We start from the raw sequence: 18847 nt of genomic DNA on the forward strand, positions 1-18847 counted from the left end.
CCATCAATGCCTAAGGAATAGTTTGTGCGCCAGGTGGGTGAATCGAAGTAAAAAGATGGTGACACCCATACAATGTGATTATGTTTAGGTATGATTATTTATTATGTACAGCGCTTTAGAATGACACAGCATGAAGCACTATATAATTTGTGTGTTAATACATTGTGAGTAAAATGTACCTGTTTGAGCTGCTGTTCTCAGATGCAGAACATCACAGACAGGCCCTGAGGCCACTGTCTCACCTGAGAGATGGGTGGGCGAGCCTCGGGAGAGCAGGCGACTGAGTGCTGCCACGACCCGAACTTGGGGGAAGCGAAGGAAGCTAAGGAAAGAGAATGCCAGATAAAATCACTGACATTCAGATCTTAATGTCAATGCCCAAAGAACTGACTTCAGCTCTAGGGAATAAGTGTTTGAGCCCACAGCTGACTGACAGAAGCGCGCGCAGGCTCCGAATCTGTGCTTTAGTTGGGTCAGTGTAGGGTCACCGCAGGTAGCACATAGAAGTGTAGTAACAGGCAGCAGAAGGCCCGACTTTTATTTCGGATCGGCGTTCTGCGCATCACATCCTCCCTCCCTCCCTCCTCCAAGGCTCAGTCAGGGACAGTTACAAGCGCGCGTGACCGGCAGCAAGTGGGACCTGGCTGTACTGACATTCTGTGACCCGAAGGAGGAATTTTTGGGTGGATGTTCCAACCCATGTACCCCACCTTAAGCTCCGCCCCTGCACTTAGGATGCACTTTATTTCTTTATTATTCATCAGTTACGTTCTACCTGAGCATTTGGTTTACATATCATTTAAATTGGCGGCCAAGGGTTTTTGGCCAGAACAGAGACCCGGCAATTAAGACGAGTCTCGGCTAGGATCCGGCACTCGGCCTTCTTCTGCACGATGACGCTGCAACCATGAAATTCTGAGTTGTGTTACAACTTAATATTTCTACATCTCAAATTGCAGACAGGAGAGCTCTAAATAACAGCGAGAAGGCTCCAATCCCTCTGAGAAGACAAGCTCAACAAAAGACTCCAAGATGGTGCAGTAAACCATCCGGGCCCTACCGTACGATGTATCCCTTTGCAGGGCCCAAGGTGCCTCTGCCGCTCGAGTCCAGAGCACGTACCCAGCCCATGTGTGTTTTGTGTTATCTGTGTCAGCTCAATTGTAAGGGCACTATGTGAGGCCGACAATAGCCATAATCCCCACCGCTACACTGGCGACGAGGCGGTAACCCAAGAAATGCATGCCTGGGAAGTCAGACAGGATCTTCCTTTCCAGTTTGCTGTCCAGCGTACGTGTCTGCTTGCGAAGATGTTGTGGCCACGATCGGTGGCGGTGTCTAAGACCTGATACGGTCTCCTCCTGCGGCCTTTCCCTCTCCTGAGGAAGTGCGATGTCTCCAACGAGCGAGTGAACGAGGCCCGCTGAGCCTGCATCCGGACGTATGGCCAAGCCCCGCACAGCACGCTGTTTGAGCACCATCAGCAGGGTGCTCGCAGGTACTTGTGTGCACAGCAGCAGAGGGGTGCTCGCAACCCCGTGTAATCCCCATTAACAGGTACGTGGTGTGCAGTCGGCAACCCGTGCGGACTCCTTGCAGCAGTGTGAGCCCAGTGTACACGTGGCGGCGGCGATGCCTAGAAAGGGCCTTGTAGTGTCGGTGCAGTGACAGGCAGCAAGGGCTGATCCAGGGAGCAGTTATAAGGACCACCTACATGTCAGCACAAGGGGAGACAGGATGGTTGCCAGCTACTTCAGGCTCCCAGAGACAACAAGCACAAGCTAACCCAATCAAAAAAATAAATAAGTACGAGAAGAACGTAAAGAGATCAAAAAAGGGACAATACAGACACAGACTATGACAAAATAATACGTGCAGAATACTACCATGTTGACACCGCCCCCCAAATTCTGCTGCAGATCCAATACTCCAATGCTGCTCGCATGCTCCAGTAACGGCACTACCCCCGTTCAGCCAGTTGGCACATCCTGTGACGACTGCCCCCACAGTGGTGCCAATGGATTGGTCACCAACAGCATTACTTTTGTGTGACACGAAAGAACGATAGAGCAGTAAAATGGTCTATGTTGTTGCATAAATTACACATTAAATATAAAGGTATCCCTCTGCTAGAAGAGACAAATTTCAGGAGGGTGGTTGGTAGTTTTCACACCTATACACCACCTCAATAGGAGGTGGAGAAAAGGGAAATTAATCCTTTTTTATAAGTAACCCTTACCCACTCTAATAGTGGCATGCTTCCTCATCGGGTTCATCCTGACCTCTAAAAGTCAGGGAGGGCTCGACCGTGTCCCAGGGAGCTCTTTGTATATTACTATCTATGGTACGTAGCATATACATTAAAAATTCCTCATCCACTCCCAAGGTATCCTTTTATTAGCAGAGTGGATGGGAAAGATGAAAAATAACTATGAAAGGTGGCACAGTGGATACTATGGTCCTATGACCCTCACCCTTATAGCACCAACATGTTTCTGCCCTACACTACCGACCGTTTAAGGTCCTGGGCATTCATCAGGGTGGGACTGTTTTTCTGGGACTCCCCTGGTGACGTATATTATGTCCTCAGAAAGTTTCATGCGGCATGAATACTAAGTTTAGGCATGCAAAATCAGTTCATACTTGCCTATCCAAAGGTACCCGCAAAACAGGAAATATCTGGCATAAAGCATTAGTGCATAAGTGTTTACATATATGTGAAGCGCACCACACTCTGGTGTGCATGTCTCCTCGCATACTACATTTTGGTGCCACACTCATTGCAACATAGCATACAATCTTGCCCATGCAATGCTTCACATCCGTGTTGTGATTGACAGTATGGTGCATCTGTTGTTTCATACATATATTCCTCAGTTTTGCGACCAAACTTGAACAAAACATACTCATTGTTTTGCAGTCTTTTTCAAGAGTACATACAAACAAACATGTGTGGACCAAGAGGGTTATGGGATGTATATATTGATGATGGCATTCTGTGGATTTTTTCACGCTTACCCTAGTATCAGGTAAATTTTACGCCTCGGGGAGGCGAAGAGGGGTTGGCCCTGTAGTCAAACTCTGGGTTCCCCGTTGAGGACAAATTGGGATGGGGGGAGGGGAACAAAACAAATGCTGAAGTGTCAGCATTCCAAATAAAACACAGATATCCATAACCAGACTATGAGGATTATTTCTGTAGCAAGTCAAAATTAACTGGATAGATGTAAGGCAAATTACTTAAACAGCCCAGGACGCAGTCACCAAAACCTGGGTTTACTTACATTGTCAATGGTCCCTACCGTCCCTGACACCTACTGTGCTTCTGCTCTCCCTTGCTTGTGATCACAAAATGCTGAGGTTGAGGGATTGTATCCCGGGGCTGGGCCAGCTGGACCTAATTGAAAACGGAAAAAGAGCAATTGAGCCGCTGGACCAATTGTCCCCCAGGACTGGCGCAGCAGTTCCTCGTTAAAGAAGCTATTTGTCCCTAGTGATGCAAGTTCCTTAGTTAATGGACATTGACATCAGTGCATGTGCTCACGCTCTGCTGGAACAGATTATAAACACCGGCGTGAGAGTGCACATCTTTGCAGGAGCCCAGGAGGGCCGTAGCATGGCTTCTTCTTGGTGTACATGCCCGTGACCTGGCCATAACATTATGGAGAATGTAGTCCCAAGTTAGCCCTGTGTCTACTTATACAGATATTGTGCTGTCAAAAAGATTTTTGACATAAGGCATACCATATTGGAGCAGGCAAATCCTCTCTTAAGCAGTATAAAGTACACCTACATTTAGTACTACTGTAATGAATGGAAGTAAAAATTATTCTTTGGTAAAATGAACTCATAATGTGATAAAAAAAAGCGAGTGACCACTGACTCCCATTGTAATCAAACGATGTATTGTATTTGCTGGAGCCATGATGTGTTTTCCTTTTCATATTTAATTCGGCCAGTGAGGCCCTGTGTCTACTTATATGGGTATCGTGCTGTGCCACAATACTTCATCCATGGTACAAAAAAATACTGGCCACTTTCATTCCTTTTTCAGAAGGGAATGTTTCACAAAACAAAACTTGAATTGTTGACCAAGAGGGAGAGCTGGATGGGGATGGTCTAAGACTATATAGATTACCCAGAAGAGGTCTACCTGGATCAAAACCCATTGGTCTATTGGTATGGGAAGATGTACCAATGGCCAGAGCTCAGCAGGCTGGTAATAAAGTATCTGGCTTTTCTGGTAGCCATTGTCTCTTCTGAGCGTGTGTTCAGTGCAGCTGGCACAGTAGTCGCAGTCAGAAGAACCAGTCTCTCGCCTCAAAACATGGATTGACCATGATTAAAATGAACCAACACTTCATACCACATGATTACACTGTTCCTGAAACAGCACAGGAGAATGAGGGCAATTGGTCAGACTCCAGTGTGTTAGCTGATGAACGTTTGGGCAAGCCCCCTGCGTCTGAAGACAAACTATACTTACCTGACTGAGTAGGCCACAAGAAAACTTTCATCTTCGAACTGCTTTGCAAAACAAAATCAAAAAATGGATATAGGAGAAAATGTATATTTTTGGTATCTGATTTATGCAGCCTGCATTTATTCACATGTATGGACAAGAGTGAAGTTGGACCAATGTACACAGAAGAAACCTCCTCATTCACTTAGTTTGAATTTTTTTTATTGAGTTATCAACAACCAGATGCAATGGATATTGAGGCCTGTAACATAGGCCGAGAATTGTCATATCGCTGCACAAAGCATCAAGGAGAAACAAAAATACAAAAAGAACTCCCAAGCCCTCCTCCCTGCACCCACCCTCCCCTCCCCCTCCCGTCTCATTCACTTAAAGAACATGAAGACAATGCCTCCCATCCCTATTCTTCTTTTCTTCATTCCCTAGTTGGGCTACCAGTAAAGATCATACATTTACATTTTTTATTGCCTCCATGGGAAAAGGGGCAATATAATACAATAGACAAATGTGCACCACTATGCTTGTTGGAACAGGTAACTGACTATTGCACATCAATTAGTGATATATTGAGTGAGTTATTATTCATGTGGTGGCAAGAAGGGTGTCATGCAACTCATTTGTAAATTTGAAGTGTAATGTTTGTGGCCAGATGGGTAATTCGATCTTCTTGAACGATTGACCCTTTCACCTTTCACTAAGATTACTTACATGGTCCACTCCTTGCTGTATTTATTTTATTTCAGGTTCTTCTGAGACCAGACCAATCACTTTGATTAACAAAATTACACAAAAAATGCTTAAATACAATATTTATTTTGCTCTTCTTGTTTATCAACAGCACTACAGGTCTATCTCTTGCAATCTCATTCAGGAGTATGTCACAGGAGTACTTCAACAGCCAGAAGAAGGAAGTTATGAACAGTGCCTACCGACTTCAGTGGGAAACAACATGACTATAAGAGGCATACTCTGCCCTGTGGACTGGAAAGATGTGTGTTGACTTGGAAAATGCAGAGTAATGTGCTGACTCAAAAGCTAAACTCGGTTAATTAAGTGGTTGTGGTCTGTGGGGAGGATACTGTAACTGTAGACATGTCACATGATGGAAGCACTCAGCTGTTATAACAGTTATGAAATTGCAAACTCCGGGAGGAACATGGCGGCTGCTAGCTAACGGCCGCGGTCACGCTCCCTCGGGTCACTCGTAGGGACCGATGTTGAAGCCCTAATTCATTTAATTTTTCCCCCTCCATAAGTTGCCCTCACCTGCTAATTGATATGCGGGGGGACCCTTTCTTTTTCTGTCGAGGCGGTCCAGCAGCCCCGGGCATTCACGGCGGCGGTGCGGAGGCCAGAGATCGACGTTGGAGGTGGGGAGAAACCGCGCATGAGATGAGACGCTGGGACATCGCCTGTTTGTTGCTCTGGTTCATCGGAGGCAAGGTCAGCACCAGTTTCGGTGTATACCCAGGTCTCCAGATTAGGAAATTGTCTGAGGCAAACGGTGAGCAGCTGGGGGGGCTTCAGCGACCAGCTCTCCACGAAAGTGCCAGGGACAGTAAGATTGGCTCAATCTACTTACCTGAAGGTAAGCCAGAATTAAAAACCTTATCTTGGAGAAAGAGCTTTATTGATCGGATGCGCTTAAGCTGACTTTGGAGATTGACTGAAGCACTGCCGGAGCGCCTGGTAAAGGGCTCCTTGACACGTAATTTGGGATTTATTTTAAATAACAACTGTTGATTTGCACTACCTTCTAGAGAGCACCTGGCAAAGGGCTCCGATGTTTTAGATACTTTTAAAATTGTTTTAAAATTGCTTTTGCACACTGATAGTTACCTGCGCACTGCTAGCACTCTCACCCGGTATCCTCCCCGGTCTAGCATGGATTGTTCAGATTGTCTGGAGGGAGGCGACTCAAACCGGAAGTGAGACCTGGCTGCTTCCCTCCCAATCCCGACGAGAGGTTAGCAGTCTAGACCCCTAACTACAAAAGCTGATGCCTAGTCAGATGCGCAGCGGACACGCGCAGCCGGCGTGCCGCCGGCGCGCCGAAGGCAAACCCGTCTGCGCCCGTCCGCGCCTGGATGTCGCCAGGAGCAGGAATCCCTGCTGGTTTCGCCCATTTTCAGTCCAAACAGGTGAAGGGATCTTTTACTTATACTAGTAGAGATTTGGTTGCGATCAAGAACGCCAACACTAACATAGATATACCAACCTATGCTTGCCCCACTCTTTCTGAAATAGAGGATCCTTTTTCCTGTAATAATTGTAAATACCAAAGCGCTCCAGTTCACTCCAAGAGTGCTAATCCCAAGCCTAGGCAGATCATAGACTCTATCTCTCATCGAACTGAGAGAAGACACTCTGCCAGAACAGATACCAGCAAAAGCTGGAACTGATTTCTGGCTAACGTAAGGCCATTGCCCAAACATGCTGCTAATATATGGGACCTGCTGTACTCCAATAATCCCCTCATAGGGTTCCTAACAGAGACTTGGACCAAACCTCACTCCAATCCTGACATAGCAGTAGCACTTCCTGATGACTACCACCTACTAAAAGTAGACAGGCCACATAGGACAGGGGGAGGACTAGCAATAGTATATAAAAACCCAGCAAATATTTCTGTCCTAGACCAAGTAAGTAACGATCAGTTGGAGATACTGGTATTTAGCATGAAGCTGGACCATAACCTTAGCTGGAAAGGAGCCATAGTCTATTGCCCTCCTGGACCATTAACCAATATCACCTCACAGCTCATCAAACTTATTGCCCCTCATGTCATTTCCTCCAGAAAGTTTCTTCTTCTTGGAGACAATCCAGGAGCCTCATCTTTTCTGTCCGAACTAGCCGCACTCAACCTTACTGTAATAAACAAAGATCCTACCCATCAGGCCGGACATACGTTAGACATCATTTTAACTAACTCTCCCGACATATCTTATGTTGCTACGACTCCTCTGACCTGGTCTGACCATTTTATGGTTGAGTTTCGGATTAATAACAATAATGCTCATCCTGCTCCCAAATGCTATCCTAAGAAAAACTATAGAAAGTGGAATTCAATTACACCTGCACACTTTGAAGGTGCATTTTGCCCACTTCAGCACGCGGAAACAGATAATGTTGAGAAACGCCTTGCCTCCTTCAACACTAGCCTATTGGCTACCTTAGATACCTTAGCACCCCTGAAAAAATCCCCCACAATCATTAAACGTCGCCAGGCCACATGGTACTCGGCCCCTCTGTGGCTAGAAAAGGGCTCATGTAAAAGACTGGAACGCCATTGGCGTCGCTCTCAAAACCCTTCTGATAAAGAAAAATTCAAGGAGGCTCTAAGCCATTACCATCGCAATCTAAAAAATGCAAGGAAGACCCATATCGTAGCCTCTCTTGAACAAGCAGGAACGTCCCAGAAATGCCTCTATCAGATTTTAAAAACCTTCACTAACCCTTTGGCCTGCGACTCGGCTTTCGTACCATCCCAAACGCTGTGCGATAATATCGCTAATCATTTCACTCAGAAAATAGACATGATCTATAACAAAATCACCTTGACCATAAATCCTCAACCAAAATTAGGATGTGAATCTCCACGCATTCTACCGGCAACCAGTTTATTAGGAAATTTCCCACAACTCACAATAAAAGATACTGAAGCCCTCTTAAAAAGTGCTAAATCAGGATCCCCATTAGACCTGATACCTGCTAAACTGACAGCCACCTTGGCCAAACAGCTTGCCAACCCCATTTGTAATATCCTTAACAGCTCCCTGAAAGATGGAGCTCTCCCTTCGGATTGGAAAGCTGCACAGATACTGCTGATTAAAAAGAATCTCAAAATCTCACCAGAAGACGTAACAAACTACCGACCCATCTCGCTCCTTCCCCTCCACACCAAAATCTTAGAAAAGCACATCAATACACATCTTTCCTACTTTATTGAATCCACTAACAGCCTAGACTCCTCACAATCTGGTTTCCGCCCTAGATACAGCACCGAGTCTACCCTAGTGGCAGTAACGGACATCAGAATGGATAAGGGGCAGGCGGTGCTTTTGGTGCTGCTTGACCTTTCCGCAGCATTCAACACCATATCCCATCAAATTTTACTCAGTAGACTGGGAGACATAGGCATCACAGGGAAAGCCCTGAAATGGTTAACCAACTTCCTATCCGATAGAACACAGACAGTCAACCTAGGCCCTTACCACTCTAAGACCACCAAGGTTACCAAGGGAGTACCACAGGGTTCATGGTTGAGCCCTTCCTTATTCAACGTTTATGTTGCTCCCCTGGCGAGACTGTTGAGAAAACTGGGCTACATCCCTATATCATACGCTGATGACACCCAGCTACTCCTTTCATTTGACAAATCCAACCCGAATATTCAAGCCATCTTTTGCGAAGGAATGACATCTATAGCAGAATGGATGAAAATTAATTTTCTCCAACTGAACGCTACGAAGTCCGAGATAATGCTATTTGGTGATGCAACTGTGTTATGGTCGCCTAGTTGGTGGCCAGAGGAACTAGGTCCCACCCCTTGACCTAAACCAGTGGTAAAAAACCTTGGAGTCAGACTAGACCAAAAACTCACTCTGAGAGACCATATCTCTTCCACTATCGGAGCCTGCTTCCACAACCTCAGCATGCTCAGAAGAGTCTTCCTTTTCCTACCACTGTCCTCAAGGAAAACCCTGATTCAGGCACTAATTTTAAGCCGCTTAGACTATTGCAACGCGCTGTTGATCTCAGCTAACGAAAGGGACATACATAGACTACAGGTTGTCCAAAACACCGCGGCCCGTATGGTGACCAATGCCCCCTCAGGAACAGCCTCCCTCCCTTTGCTAAAGAAATTACACTGGCTACCCATTTGAAAAAGGATTAATTTCAAAATATGCTGTATGGCTTATAAAGCCGTAAACAGATTAGGCCCTAGTTATCTCAATGACAAATTTGTTAACTATGTACCTCTCAGACCCCTCTGCTCAGGAGACAAAGCCCTAATCTCAGTCCCTCGCGTTAGAAAGGCTCGACAAGGCGGTAAGGCCTTCTACCATCTTGCCCCTCGCCTATGGAATGATCTCCCTTTCTGCATGTGACAATGTACAGACTACCTGGCATTCAGGAAAATGCTGAAAACATCTCTCTTCTAAATAAGTCTCCTTAGTTCGCTTATGTGGCTCCAGCGCTGAGATACCCTTATGGGGTGATTCATGCAATAAATAAATAAATTGATAGCTCCCCCCGCCTTGTTAAATGAGAGTTTTCTTGATTCAAAAGGGGAAGACACCTCTCTATTGCATGGAGAAAAATTATGGAAATAAAGTGGTTATTTCTCCCCCTAAAATAAGCAGGTACACCTTGCGAGCCAGAGCAGCCCACCTATCTTCAAATACAGCTATTACTCAGTCGATTTAGTCTTCTCGGGTCCCCCCCCCATGTCTGAAGTCAGAACTTTAATTAAACAACGTAGGCAGGGTGGGAGTACTGCCGACAGCGGGACTCCTGTATAGGGGAAAGTGGCTAATAAAGGCAAAGGAAGAGGCAGGGACAAGAAAACACTCTCTTTAAAAACGAAAATTACTCCGTCTTTAATAAGATATTATCAAGTCATGTCCTTGTCTACATCTACACCCACGGCCATGGCTCCGGTGGGCCCAACTATTAAGGTATCAGCTCCATCCGGCAGTGAAAACACAAGCAGTGTCACTCATCCCAGTCCAGCGGGAAATGAACCTCAGGACCCCTCTGCTGGTAGCGTAAGCAAGTCAACGGAAAAAACTTTGGGAGTTTTAGTTCAAGTACCAACTCCGGTAGTGGTGGTAACCGATCCTAAACTTTCATCTACAGTGCCCGAAACTGATTCTGTGGTTTACCCTATGGTGAGTCTTTCTAATAGATATTCTGTCCTGGGATTAGAAGAGGAGCAGGAGCAGGAGCTGGCGCAGGGGCTGGAAGTCCAGCAAAGGGTCCACAAAAGTATAAACATTCCTGTCCCGATGAGCATATTGTTTCAGCTTCCAACACGCATTCATTAGCTGATATACTTCTGGCTATGAAGGTGGAGATGACCAGCAGGTTTATAGTCTCGGAGATGAATCAAGCAGAGTTAGCTAGCAGGTTCTCTGTATCTGAAGCAAATCAGGCTGCTATTCGATCATCATGGGAGATGTTGGCCCAGAAACTAGAAGTTACCTTGAGTACCAATGCAATTGAGTCTGAGATTCCTAAACGAAGCGATCCAAATGACCTCTGCCGATCTGGTAAAGCTATCAACTCAAAATAAGGAACTGAAGGATGACCTCGAGCGATTGGAAAATCACTCCAGGAAAAACAATCTGAAGTTTCTAAATGTCCCGGAAGCTCTTGAGGGGACGGACATTAAGGGGTTTGTGATTTCCTTACTAAAAGGCACAGTTTTGAAAAACTCTCCAAACATTGATCTTGTACATGAAATTCAAAGAGTACATCAGGATCCCTTTAAGAGAAACCCAGGAAGACAGAAACCCAGAAAAATTCTGGTGATCTTTTTGTCCTATTCAGTTAAGGAGATGATTTTGACTGCTGCACTTAAAGAAGGTGTGATCTCTTATACACCTCCATATCTGTCCCCCTTCTCCTTCTCCATTAGATCTGATATCGCCCACATAACTGCAACGAGACAGTGGGAGTTGGGGGAAGAGGTTAGCAGAGCTAAATAGTTTGGGGGTGAAGGCTCAGTTGAGATTTCTTGCCACATTACGTGTGATGTGGAATAATCACATGCAACTAATTCGTACAACCGAGGAGGTAGACGCCCTTATTGTAAAGATCTAAAAGGTAAGGGAGGGTAATGAAGGAGGGATTAGAGGTTAAGGGGGCTTCGGCATCAGGTCCCAAGTCCTTAGAGTTAATTACTAGTCTTTAAATGTTACCAGAGGGAGAGGCGACCGAATAGGCTTAGTCTATTGGAAGATATGGTTCCTCAGGATGAAAGGGGTCACAAGGGGGGGGGGGGGGGAGGGGTGGTTGGTGGGGTGCACCGGGTGGGGAGCAGTGGGGGAAAAAACAAAAAAATATTTCTCATGTGTATTTTAAGAAATGCTGTCTAACTGGAGGAAGGGGTTCACTAGTTGATGGCAGGTAATCTTAAAAGGGACAGTAAAATCTGTTTTATCTCTTGGAATGTGAATGGTTTAAGGTACCCATGCAGGCAAAGGTTGATATTTAAGTACCTAGAACTTTCCCTAGCTCAGGTCTTTCTTTTATAAGAGACACATCTGACTTCTACAGAATCTCGTTCGATTTTGTCAAAAATTCCATGGATAAATTGGTTTTGTTTTTCGCAACAATTAATTAACAGCAGAGGTGTAGCAATCTTGGTGAAGAGGGGGACCCCCTGTGTAATCAAATCTGTGCAGACAGATCAAACAGGGAGATGGATTCTGGCCCAGATGGACTTTGGGGGATTAGAAATAGTTTGTTCTTCCTACTACGGCCCCAATGTGGATGATCCCTCATATATCTGTAAGTTGCAAGCTAAACTGATGAAGGTGACTCCCCCCTTAATTATAGGAGGCGATTTCAATGTTCTTCCTGACCCATTCAAAGATAGGTCTAATTTGAGCCATGTAATAGGGGCTCCGAGATCTCGTCGGGCCATGAAAAATCTGTTACATGACATGGACCTGGTAGATGGTTGGAGGGCCAAGAGGGGAGACCTCCAGGGGTTTACATTTTATAGCAAAAAATATCACCATTCATCAAGAATAGATTATATCTTAGTTAATAGGGTAGTGTTAGACAATTTAATTGAGTTATCTGTATTACCTAGTCACCTCTCTGATCACGCCCCCGTTTCATTTTCATATTCCAGGAAAGGTAATATTCCACAAACTGGATGGACGTTGAATAGACTAATGTTGTTAGATCCTGGAATCGTTCAGTCCATTAAAACATCTTCCTCAGAATATGTTTTATTAAATATGGGTTCCACGACCATTGACTATGCATGGGATGCTTATAAAGCTAGCCTGAGAGGTATGCTGCACGGTCTAATAAGTTCCAAAAATTGAGCTAAGGCCCAGGAACTACATTCCATCGAGGAAAGGATTGTGGAATTAGAAGCCGAGAGGAATCGCCCCAATCAGGAGAGTTTAGACAGACTGGTACAAGTTCAGATAGATCTGGAGGGGAGGAGGCTAGGCAGGGGCTTAGAAGTATGTTGGACCAGAAGTGTAGGGCACAATGGCTCGCAAAAAATATGCAAAATTTCGAATATGGGGAAAAAGCTGGCGCTCTTTTAGCATGGAAAGCCGGGATGTACAGATCAAAAAATAACATCAATGAATAGATAATCAACAATAATGGAGATAAATCTAGCAAGGTAGAAGACCTGCAAATGTGTCTTCTCTCTCTTTTTTCGGATTTGTACAAGGAAACTCTGGCCCCTCCCCAGGACAAAATACAATCCTGGATAAGGGCAAATCCCTGCCCATTTTAACTGAAGCTAGTCGGGCCTTTCTCGACGCCCCTATCACCGTAGAAGAGATTAGGAATCAAATAAAGAGGTCTAAAAACAATAAAGCTTCTGGACTGGATGCTCTTCCGAATGAAGTTTATAAGCTTCTGTCGGACGAATTGACCCCGGTACTGTGTACTTTATTTATCTCAGTCTATAGTCCAACAGGTGTGGTCCCTAAATCCGGGAAGGAAGCTACCATCGTTTTGATATTGAAGCCGGGAAAAGACCCACTAAAGGCTGATTCATATCGTCCTATCTCCCTGCTGAATGCCGATTATAAGATCTTTATGGGCATTCTGGCAGGGAGAATGGCTAAATTGGTTCCTAATCTGATCAATATTGATCAGAAGAGCTTTATCGTAGGGAGGTGTATCCAGGAACAGACACAATTGTTGATTGGGAATATCGACTTGGCTGTGGTGAGAGCAGATCTCTTGGCAGTGGTGGCCTTGGATGCGGCAAAGGTCATTGACAGGGTTTGCTGGAGGTATCTCTGGGAGGCTCTCGAGGGACTGGGCATCTGCACAGTCTTTGTCCAGACCTTGAAGAAATGCTACCAGGGAGCCTCCGCAAAGATCCTGCTGAATGGCACCCTGACCCCTAGCTTTGACATCCAGAGGGGAACCAGACAGGGGTGCCCTTTATCCCCTCTTTTATTTAACATTTATTTTGAGCCTTTGGCGCAAGCTAGTAGATTAGATGATTCAATCTGTCCTTTTAAATCACAAACTTATCATTGCAAGTTAGCACTGTATACTGATGATATTATCATATATACTAGTGATCCGGAGGCAGCTATTCCACAGCTCGAAGCTCTGTTGGAGGAATTCGGCTCTATTTCGGGTTATCTAGCCAATTCCTCCAAAACGGAGGTGATGTGTTGGAACATCGACTACAGGGGTGGCCCCATCAGTAATGAGCTTAAGTATTTGGGTATTAAAATTGTCAAAGATCTGAATAAAATCCCCTTGATCAACTTGGAGAAAATCATAAAGGAAATCGATCACCTCTTCGCCAGATGGAGAAATCTTCCCTTGACGAATTATGGGAAGGTCAATTTGGTGAAGATGATTATTCTCCCTAAATTGACCTACCTGTTTAATGCAGTTCCTTTGGTCTTCCCTAATAAGAGCATCAGTAAGATCCAGGGTAAAATCGGGAGTTTTATCTGGGGGGATAAAAGTGCAAGGATGTCCTGGAAAAAGCTGAGGAGGCGGCTCATTAAAGGTGGGTTGGCCCTCCCCGACATCAAATGGTACTCAATTGCCTTTCAATTTAAGGGTATTAGGATGCTGCTATCAAACCCGGATGAGACAACAGGCTCCTGGGTGAGATGGCCATGGTCGAGGGGGGAAGTGGAGGAGAAGGTTTTCTATATAAGTTTGGGGCCCCAAGATACTTCAAATGTGTGCATCTTAAGGTCCTTAAGGCCGTCCTGGAAACATGGTATAAAGTGAGACGCAGATGGGTTATTGGATATTTCTCTGATTTTGCTCCCATATGGGATTCCCCTGGTACCCCACTCTGCCTTAGAGATAGTCTGGCGATACCAATTAAGAGAGCGGGTGTGGCTAAGTGGTCTGACTTAATGGATGTAGATGGAATTCTTCCATGGGAGGTTTTAAGAGCTAAGATAGGCCCTGCACTGTCTAAGTTTAAGTATTTTTAACTTAAATCATGGTACTAGGCAGAAGTGGGCGAAATAAGAGGCGATTGGGAGCTAGAGCGGCTATTGCAAAACGTCCAGCCAAAAAAGAAAGAGCTATCCATGTGGTATACGAGGCTTCTTGATGCAGATGATATGGACCTTCCACCTCAATCATCGGTTTGGAACCAATCTCCCCTTGAGCCTAACATTGAAGATTTCTGTGAGCCATCTTTAAAATGACTCTATAAATACATCAAACCAGCCAGCTTAAAAAAGAATCACTTTTTCGTCGTTAACAGATTATATTATACCCCGGCCAGGATAGCTAAGTTTGCTCCACTCCCACCCCCCTAAATGTCCTAGGTGTAAAACATCAAATGCGGATGACATCCATATCTTCTTTGAGTGTCCGGAGTTAAGATCTTACTGGAAAGATGTGGGAGACTCCCTATCGGGTATCTTCAAAGTAAACATCGAGATCAACCTCCTGTTGGTGTTTTTTGGGGGTAATGGCTTAACTAACTTGGCTTTATCACAGATCCATAGGGGGTTGTTGCTATACCTCATATTGCTTGCCCGGAGGGAGCTATGTATAAAGTGGAAAGATCCTGTCCCCCCGAACAGAGAAGACTGGCTTAAAGCCTCTTTCGCCATGGCACGATTGGAGCAAGAGGGGAGCAGGGAGATACCGATTAACATCTGGCAACCTCTACTAAGCTGGGGCCGGGACTTGCGATCAGTTTTTTTTCGACAAGAGTAATTAAAAAGGTGTGGGTCTTCCCCCCCCGGATCCTATGATTACACCAAGCCCTTACTACCCGGGGCTGGTCGGGCCGACCTAGGCAAATGCAGTTAGCCGTGGGGTGCCCAGTTGTAAGATACGACGGCTTGTCAAATCTGCAGATGCCTATTGGTGAGATGGGGACGAAAACATTAAAAAAATTAAAATAACAGTTATGAAATTGTTCAACCAGATACATGCAGCTACTTGTCTGGGATTGGTTGTGTCTAACATTGTGCTCAGTTAATTATAAATGACTGCACCAGCCTATGTTCCTCCTCTGCCCTCTTGTTCCTCATCTATGATGAATCTTACCTTCTCCTTGATTCTACAATATTGACAACATTCATTTACTTTTTTTGCAATTCACAGGCCTTCTCATCTTCTGCACAAAAGCACTAAAACACTCCTGCTTAATTGCCGGACTGGTTCTATCCTGCACCGAAGACAGACATTCAGAGAAGAAAAATGCAGATGCACTGTCCTTTTTGGCGTTTATATACAGTATCATTTTTCTTTTCTTAATCACAATTTTTAGACCTGTCTGGATCCTCCCTAATTTGAATTTTTCAAACCTAGGTGACAGAATAACTAGATAACTTGGGATTGTGGGGCTGAAGCACTACTCTCAATGCACTTATTTACTGAACTGAGTCATTCCTTCATTTCCTCCCAGAACAGATTTGATGATGTGCTGCTCATCGACCTGATGGATTTTGTGATTGTCTTTGTCACACCTTTCCCCAAATCCATTCATCAAACCCCTAAGGCTCTTCCCCCAGCCTTTGTGGTATATTGAGAGTTGACTTATGAATATGCACCATAAATAGATTATACACTTGGTGAGGAGGATGTGGTGAAAGCGAAATCAACTCACTGCAGGATTTTCTTACCTGAATAGCCGACTCCAACTCAACCTACCCACCCAGGCATGAAAAGGATAACATCATTAAAGTGCAGAGTCAGCACAATGTGTGTCCCATGATAGGCAACACTAGTGTGCACGATCTGTCCTGATTCACAAAGTTAAAGTTACACTTTTGGTATAAGTTCACCCTTGCAGATAAACTGAACTACCAGAAACTTTACGATTACAAGTAGTAGCCTTAGAAGCACTAACCTAGTAGTAATAGTAACTCCTTTTAAAGCGATAGGGATTACTTACTACTCGCAAAGTTACTGTTCATAAAGTTACTGATGGAAGAGTGAATTGTTGTACTTGCAAACTTACACTGCAAGAGTAAAGTAACACCAAAACTACAATTTTACCTCTGTGAATCAGGCCCTGTGTTGCTTAGAAAATCTATGCAACATGGGGTAACCAAACCTTCTCCTGAGTCCTGACACGGGGAGTTTAGTCTTCTTTTTAGGTCTAGCATGCGCTGCTCTCGCCTTGTGAAGGCCTTTTGTGATCGATTCAGCCAAAGCTGAACATGCACACGTACGGATGGACAAACATGGCTGCTCTCGCCATTGACACAAAGCAAAACATGCACGCGTACATACGGACAGTCCGACGCCATCTTGTTTTGCTTGTGCCAATAGCTTTCACACGCGCATGCATGGCGGCGTGCTTTCAATTAGCGTGGCCTTAGCGCGATCGCTTTCACTTTCACGGCCGCGCCAATAGCTTTCACACACGCGCTTGTTTTTTTATTTTTATGAAATAGGGTAGTGTGGAATTAGTTAAACACCAGAGCATGACCCCGTTCAGTTACACTCAAACTTGATTTTTTTTCCATGTTCCTTTTTGACATCTTCGTTTAAATGCCAGCAAATGACACAATAGAAGCATTGAACTGAAACGCGTTTTTAGATAAGAATTATAGATAAAAATAGTTTCAGTTAATTCGTTTAAATGGGATGGCAATATTATTAATGTATTTTATGTAACACATGGCGACGTAAGATTGATGACTTTAAGTGTTGCAAGTAGCAGGTGCTACCGTTACCCGGTTTAATGGTATTGAATTTTCTGCCCTCTGAAGGATGGATGGCTGTGTTGGTGGTTGCCGTATTGGAACTCATGACCTGCATCGACAAACACAGATCGTAGGGGTCTGGTGCAACACTTGTGTACGCGTGAGTATCCGCACAGTGATTCGCACAGAATAGCTTGCATAGACCAGCAAATACGGTAATACAGATGTGGTTTCATGTGTATACTGTTGCATTTGCAGCTGGAAGGACACACATTACACCTTGCAGCGGCACGCACGATGAATGCTGGTGTCATGAATAACTATGCCGCTTCACATCCCAATCCTGTACACGTATATGGGCATAGAATGTTAGCTTTTATGGCTACAGGAAAGAAAATCCACCCCTTTCCCATACACCAGCACTCCATATGGTTGGTGTGTTTTTGTGGTTTACATTGTGCTTGGTGAACTATTTTCCGTACTCCATATGGTTTGTGTGTGAATTTGCATAGTGCTTATGTTTTTGCCCTAATGTGAATTCTGGCTTTAAGGATCGTGACAACTATGTATTCGTATGTTTTTGGCCTTGAGACTTTGTGGCAATTCCTAGGAGGTGGATTAATGTTTAGTGCTTGGAGAATGCTGGCTTGCGGATTTGTCCGCTACCGATCCAAGCGGTACATTGTTTACATTGAACTAAGTGCCTCTTCGCGCGCCGTCCCGTTAAAACGTGACGGTACGCGTTAGGCGTTTAGGGTGTGGCTGGCTATAAAAGCCGCACCCACCTTCTGGAAGGTGCTTTGCCTTCCGCTTGTTTCCCGGATAGAAGCTGCGTTAGAAACTCCCTCGACTTACCTGATTGCCACGCAGCTGTCTTCAACGGCTCCAGACCTGAGCACCAGAATTCTTCTTCCTCTCACGACTGCAGGACCTGAAAAGAGAAACAAGGAAAGGAGATAAGTACATTTAAGTTTTAAGGCGCCCTTCACAAGAAAGGTCAAATGACTTAAGCCAATTTTTGGAACTTCTGCAAAACTAAAGAAGAAATCAGAACAACTGGTTCTTTATCTGACGCTACATCAATAGCTACATTATCGGACCTTGAAAGACTTTTATAATAGATATTGCACAAGCAGTGTTTTAGAAGATAAAAGAAAAACTGTGTATTTTCGTGAATCGTTTTGAATCTGCCATTTTAAGATTTGCTTTGTAGGTTGCTTTCCTGTTTCTTTCGTTTCTTTTACCAAATAGGTAAAGTGCGCAGGAGAAGTTACAAACCTTTCTAAGTAAGTATTATAGGTTAGTTAGAAGTGACAAGTTGTATGTAAAAGGTTATAGGTTCAGTGGTGTTTACTTTATGTTTTTACTTTCAGCTGAATTCTACCGCACTACCTAAAACCTTGCCTGATTCTCAAGTGTCACCCGTCAAAACCACTGCACAAGAAATACTGGGACGTAGGCCAGATAACCTCTGCTCGCAGGTAGGCTAAATGTTAAAATT

Source organism: Triturus cristatus, chromosome 2_1 (assembly GCF_964204655.1).
Source record: "Triturus cristatus chromosome 2_1, aTriCri1.1, whole genome shotgun sequence".
NCBI lineage: Eukaryota > Metazoa > Chordata > Amphibia > Caudata > Salamandridae > Triturus > Triturus cristatus.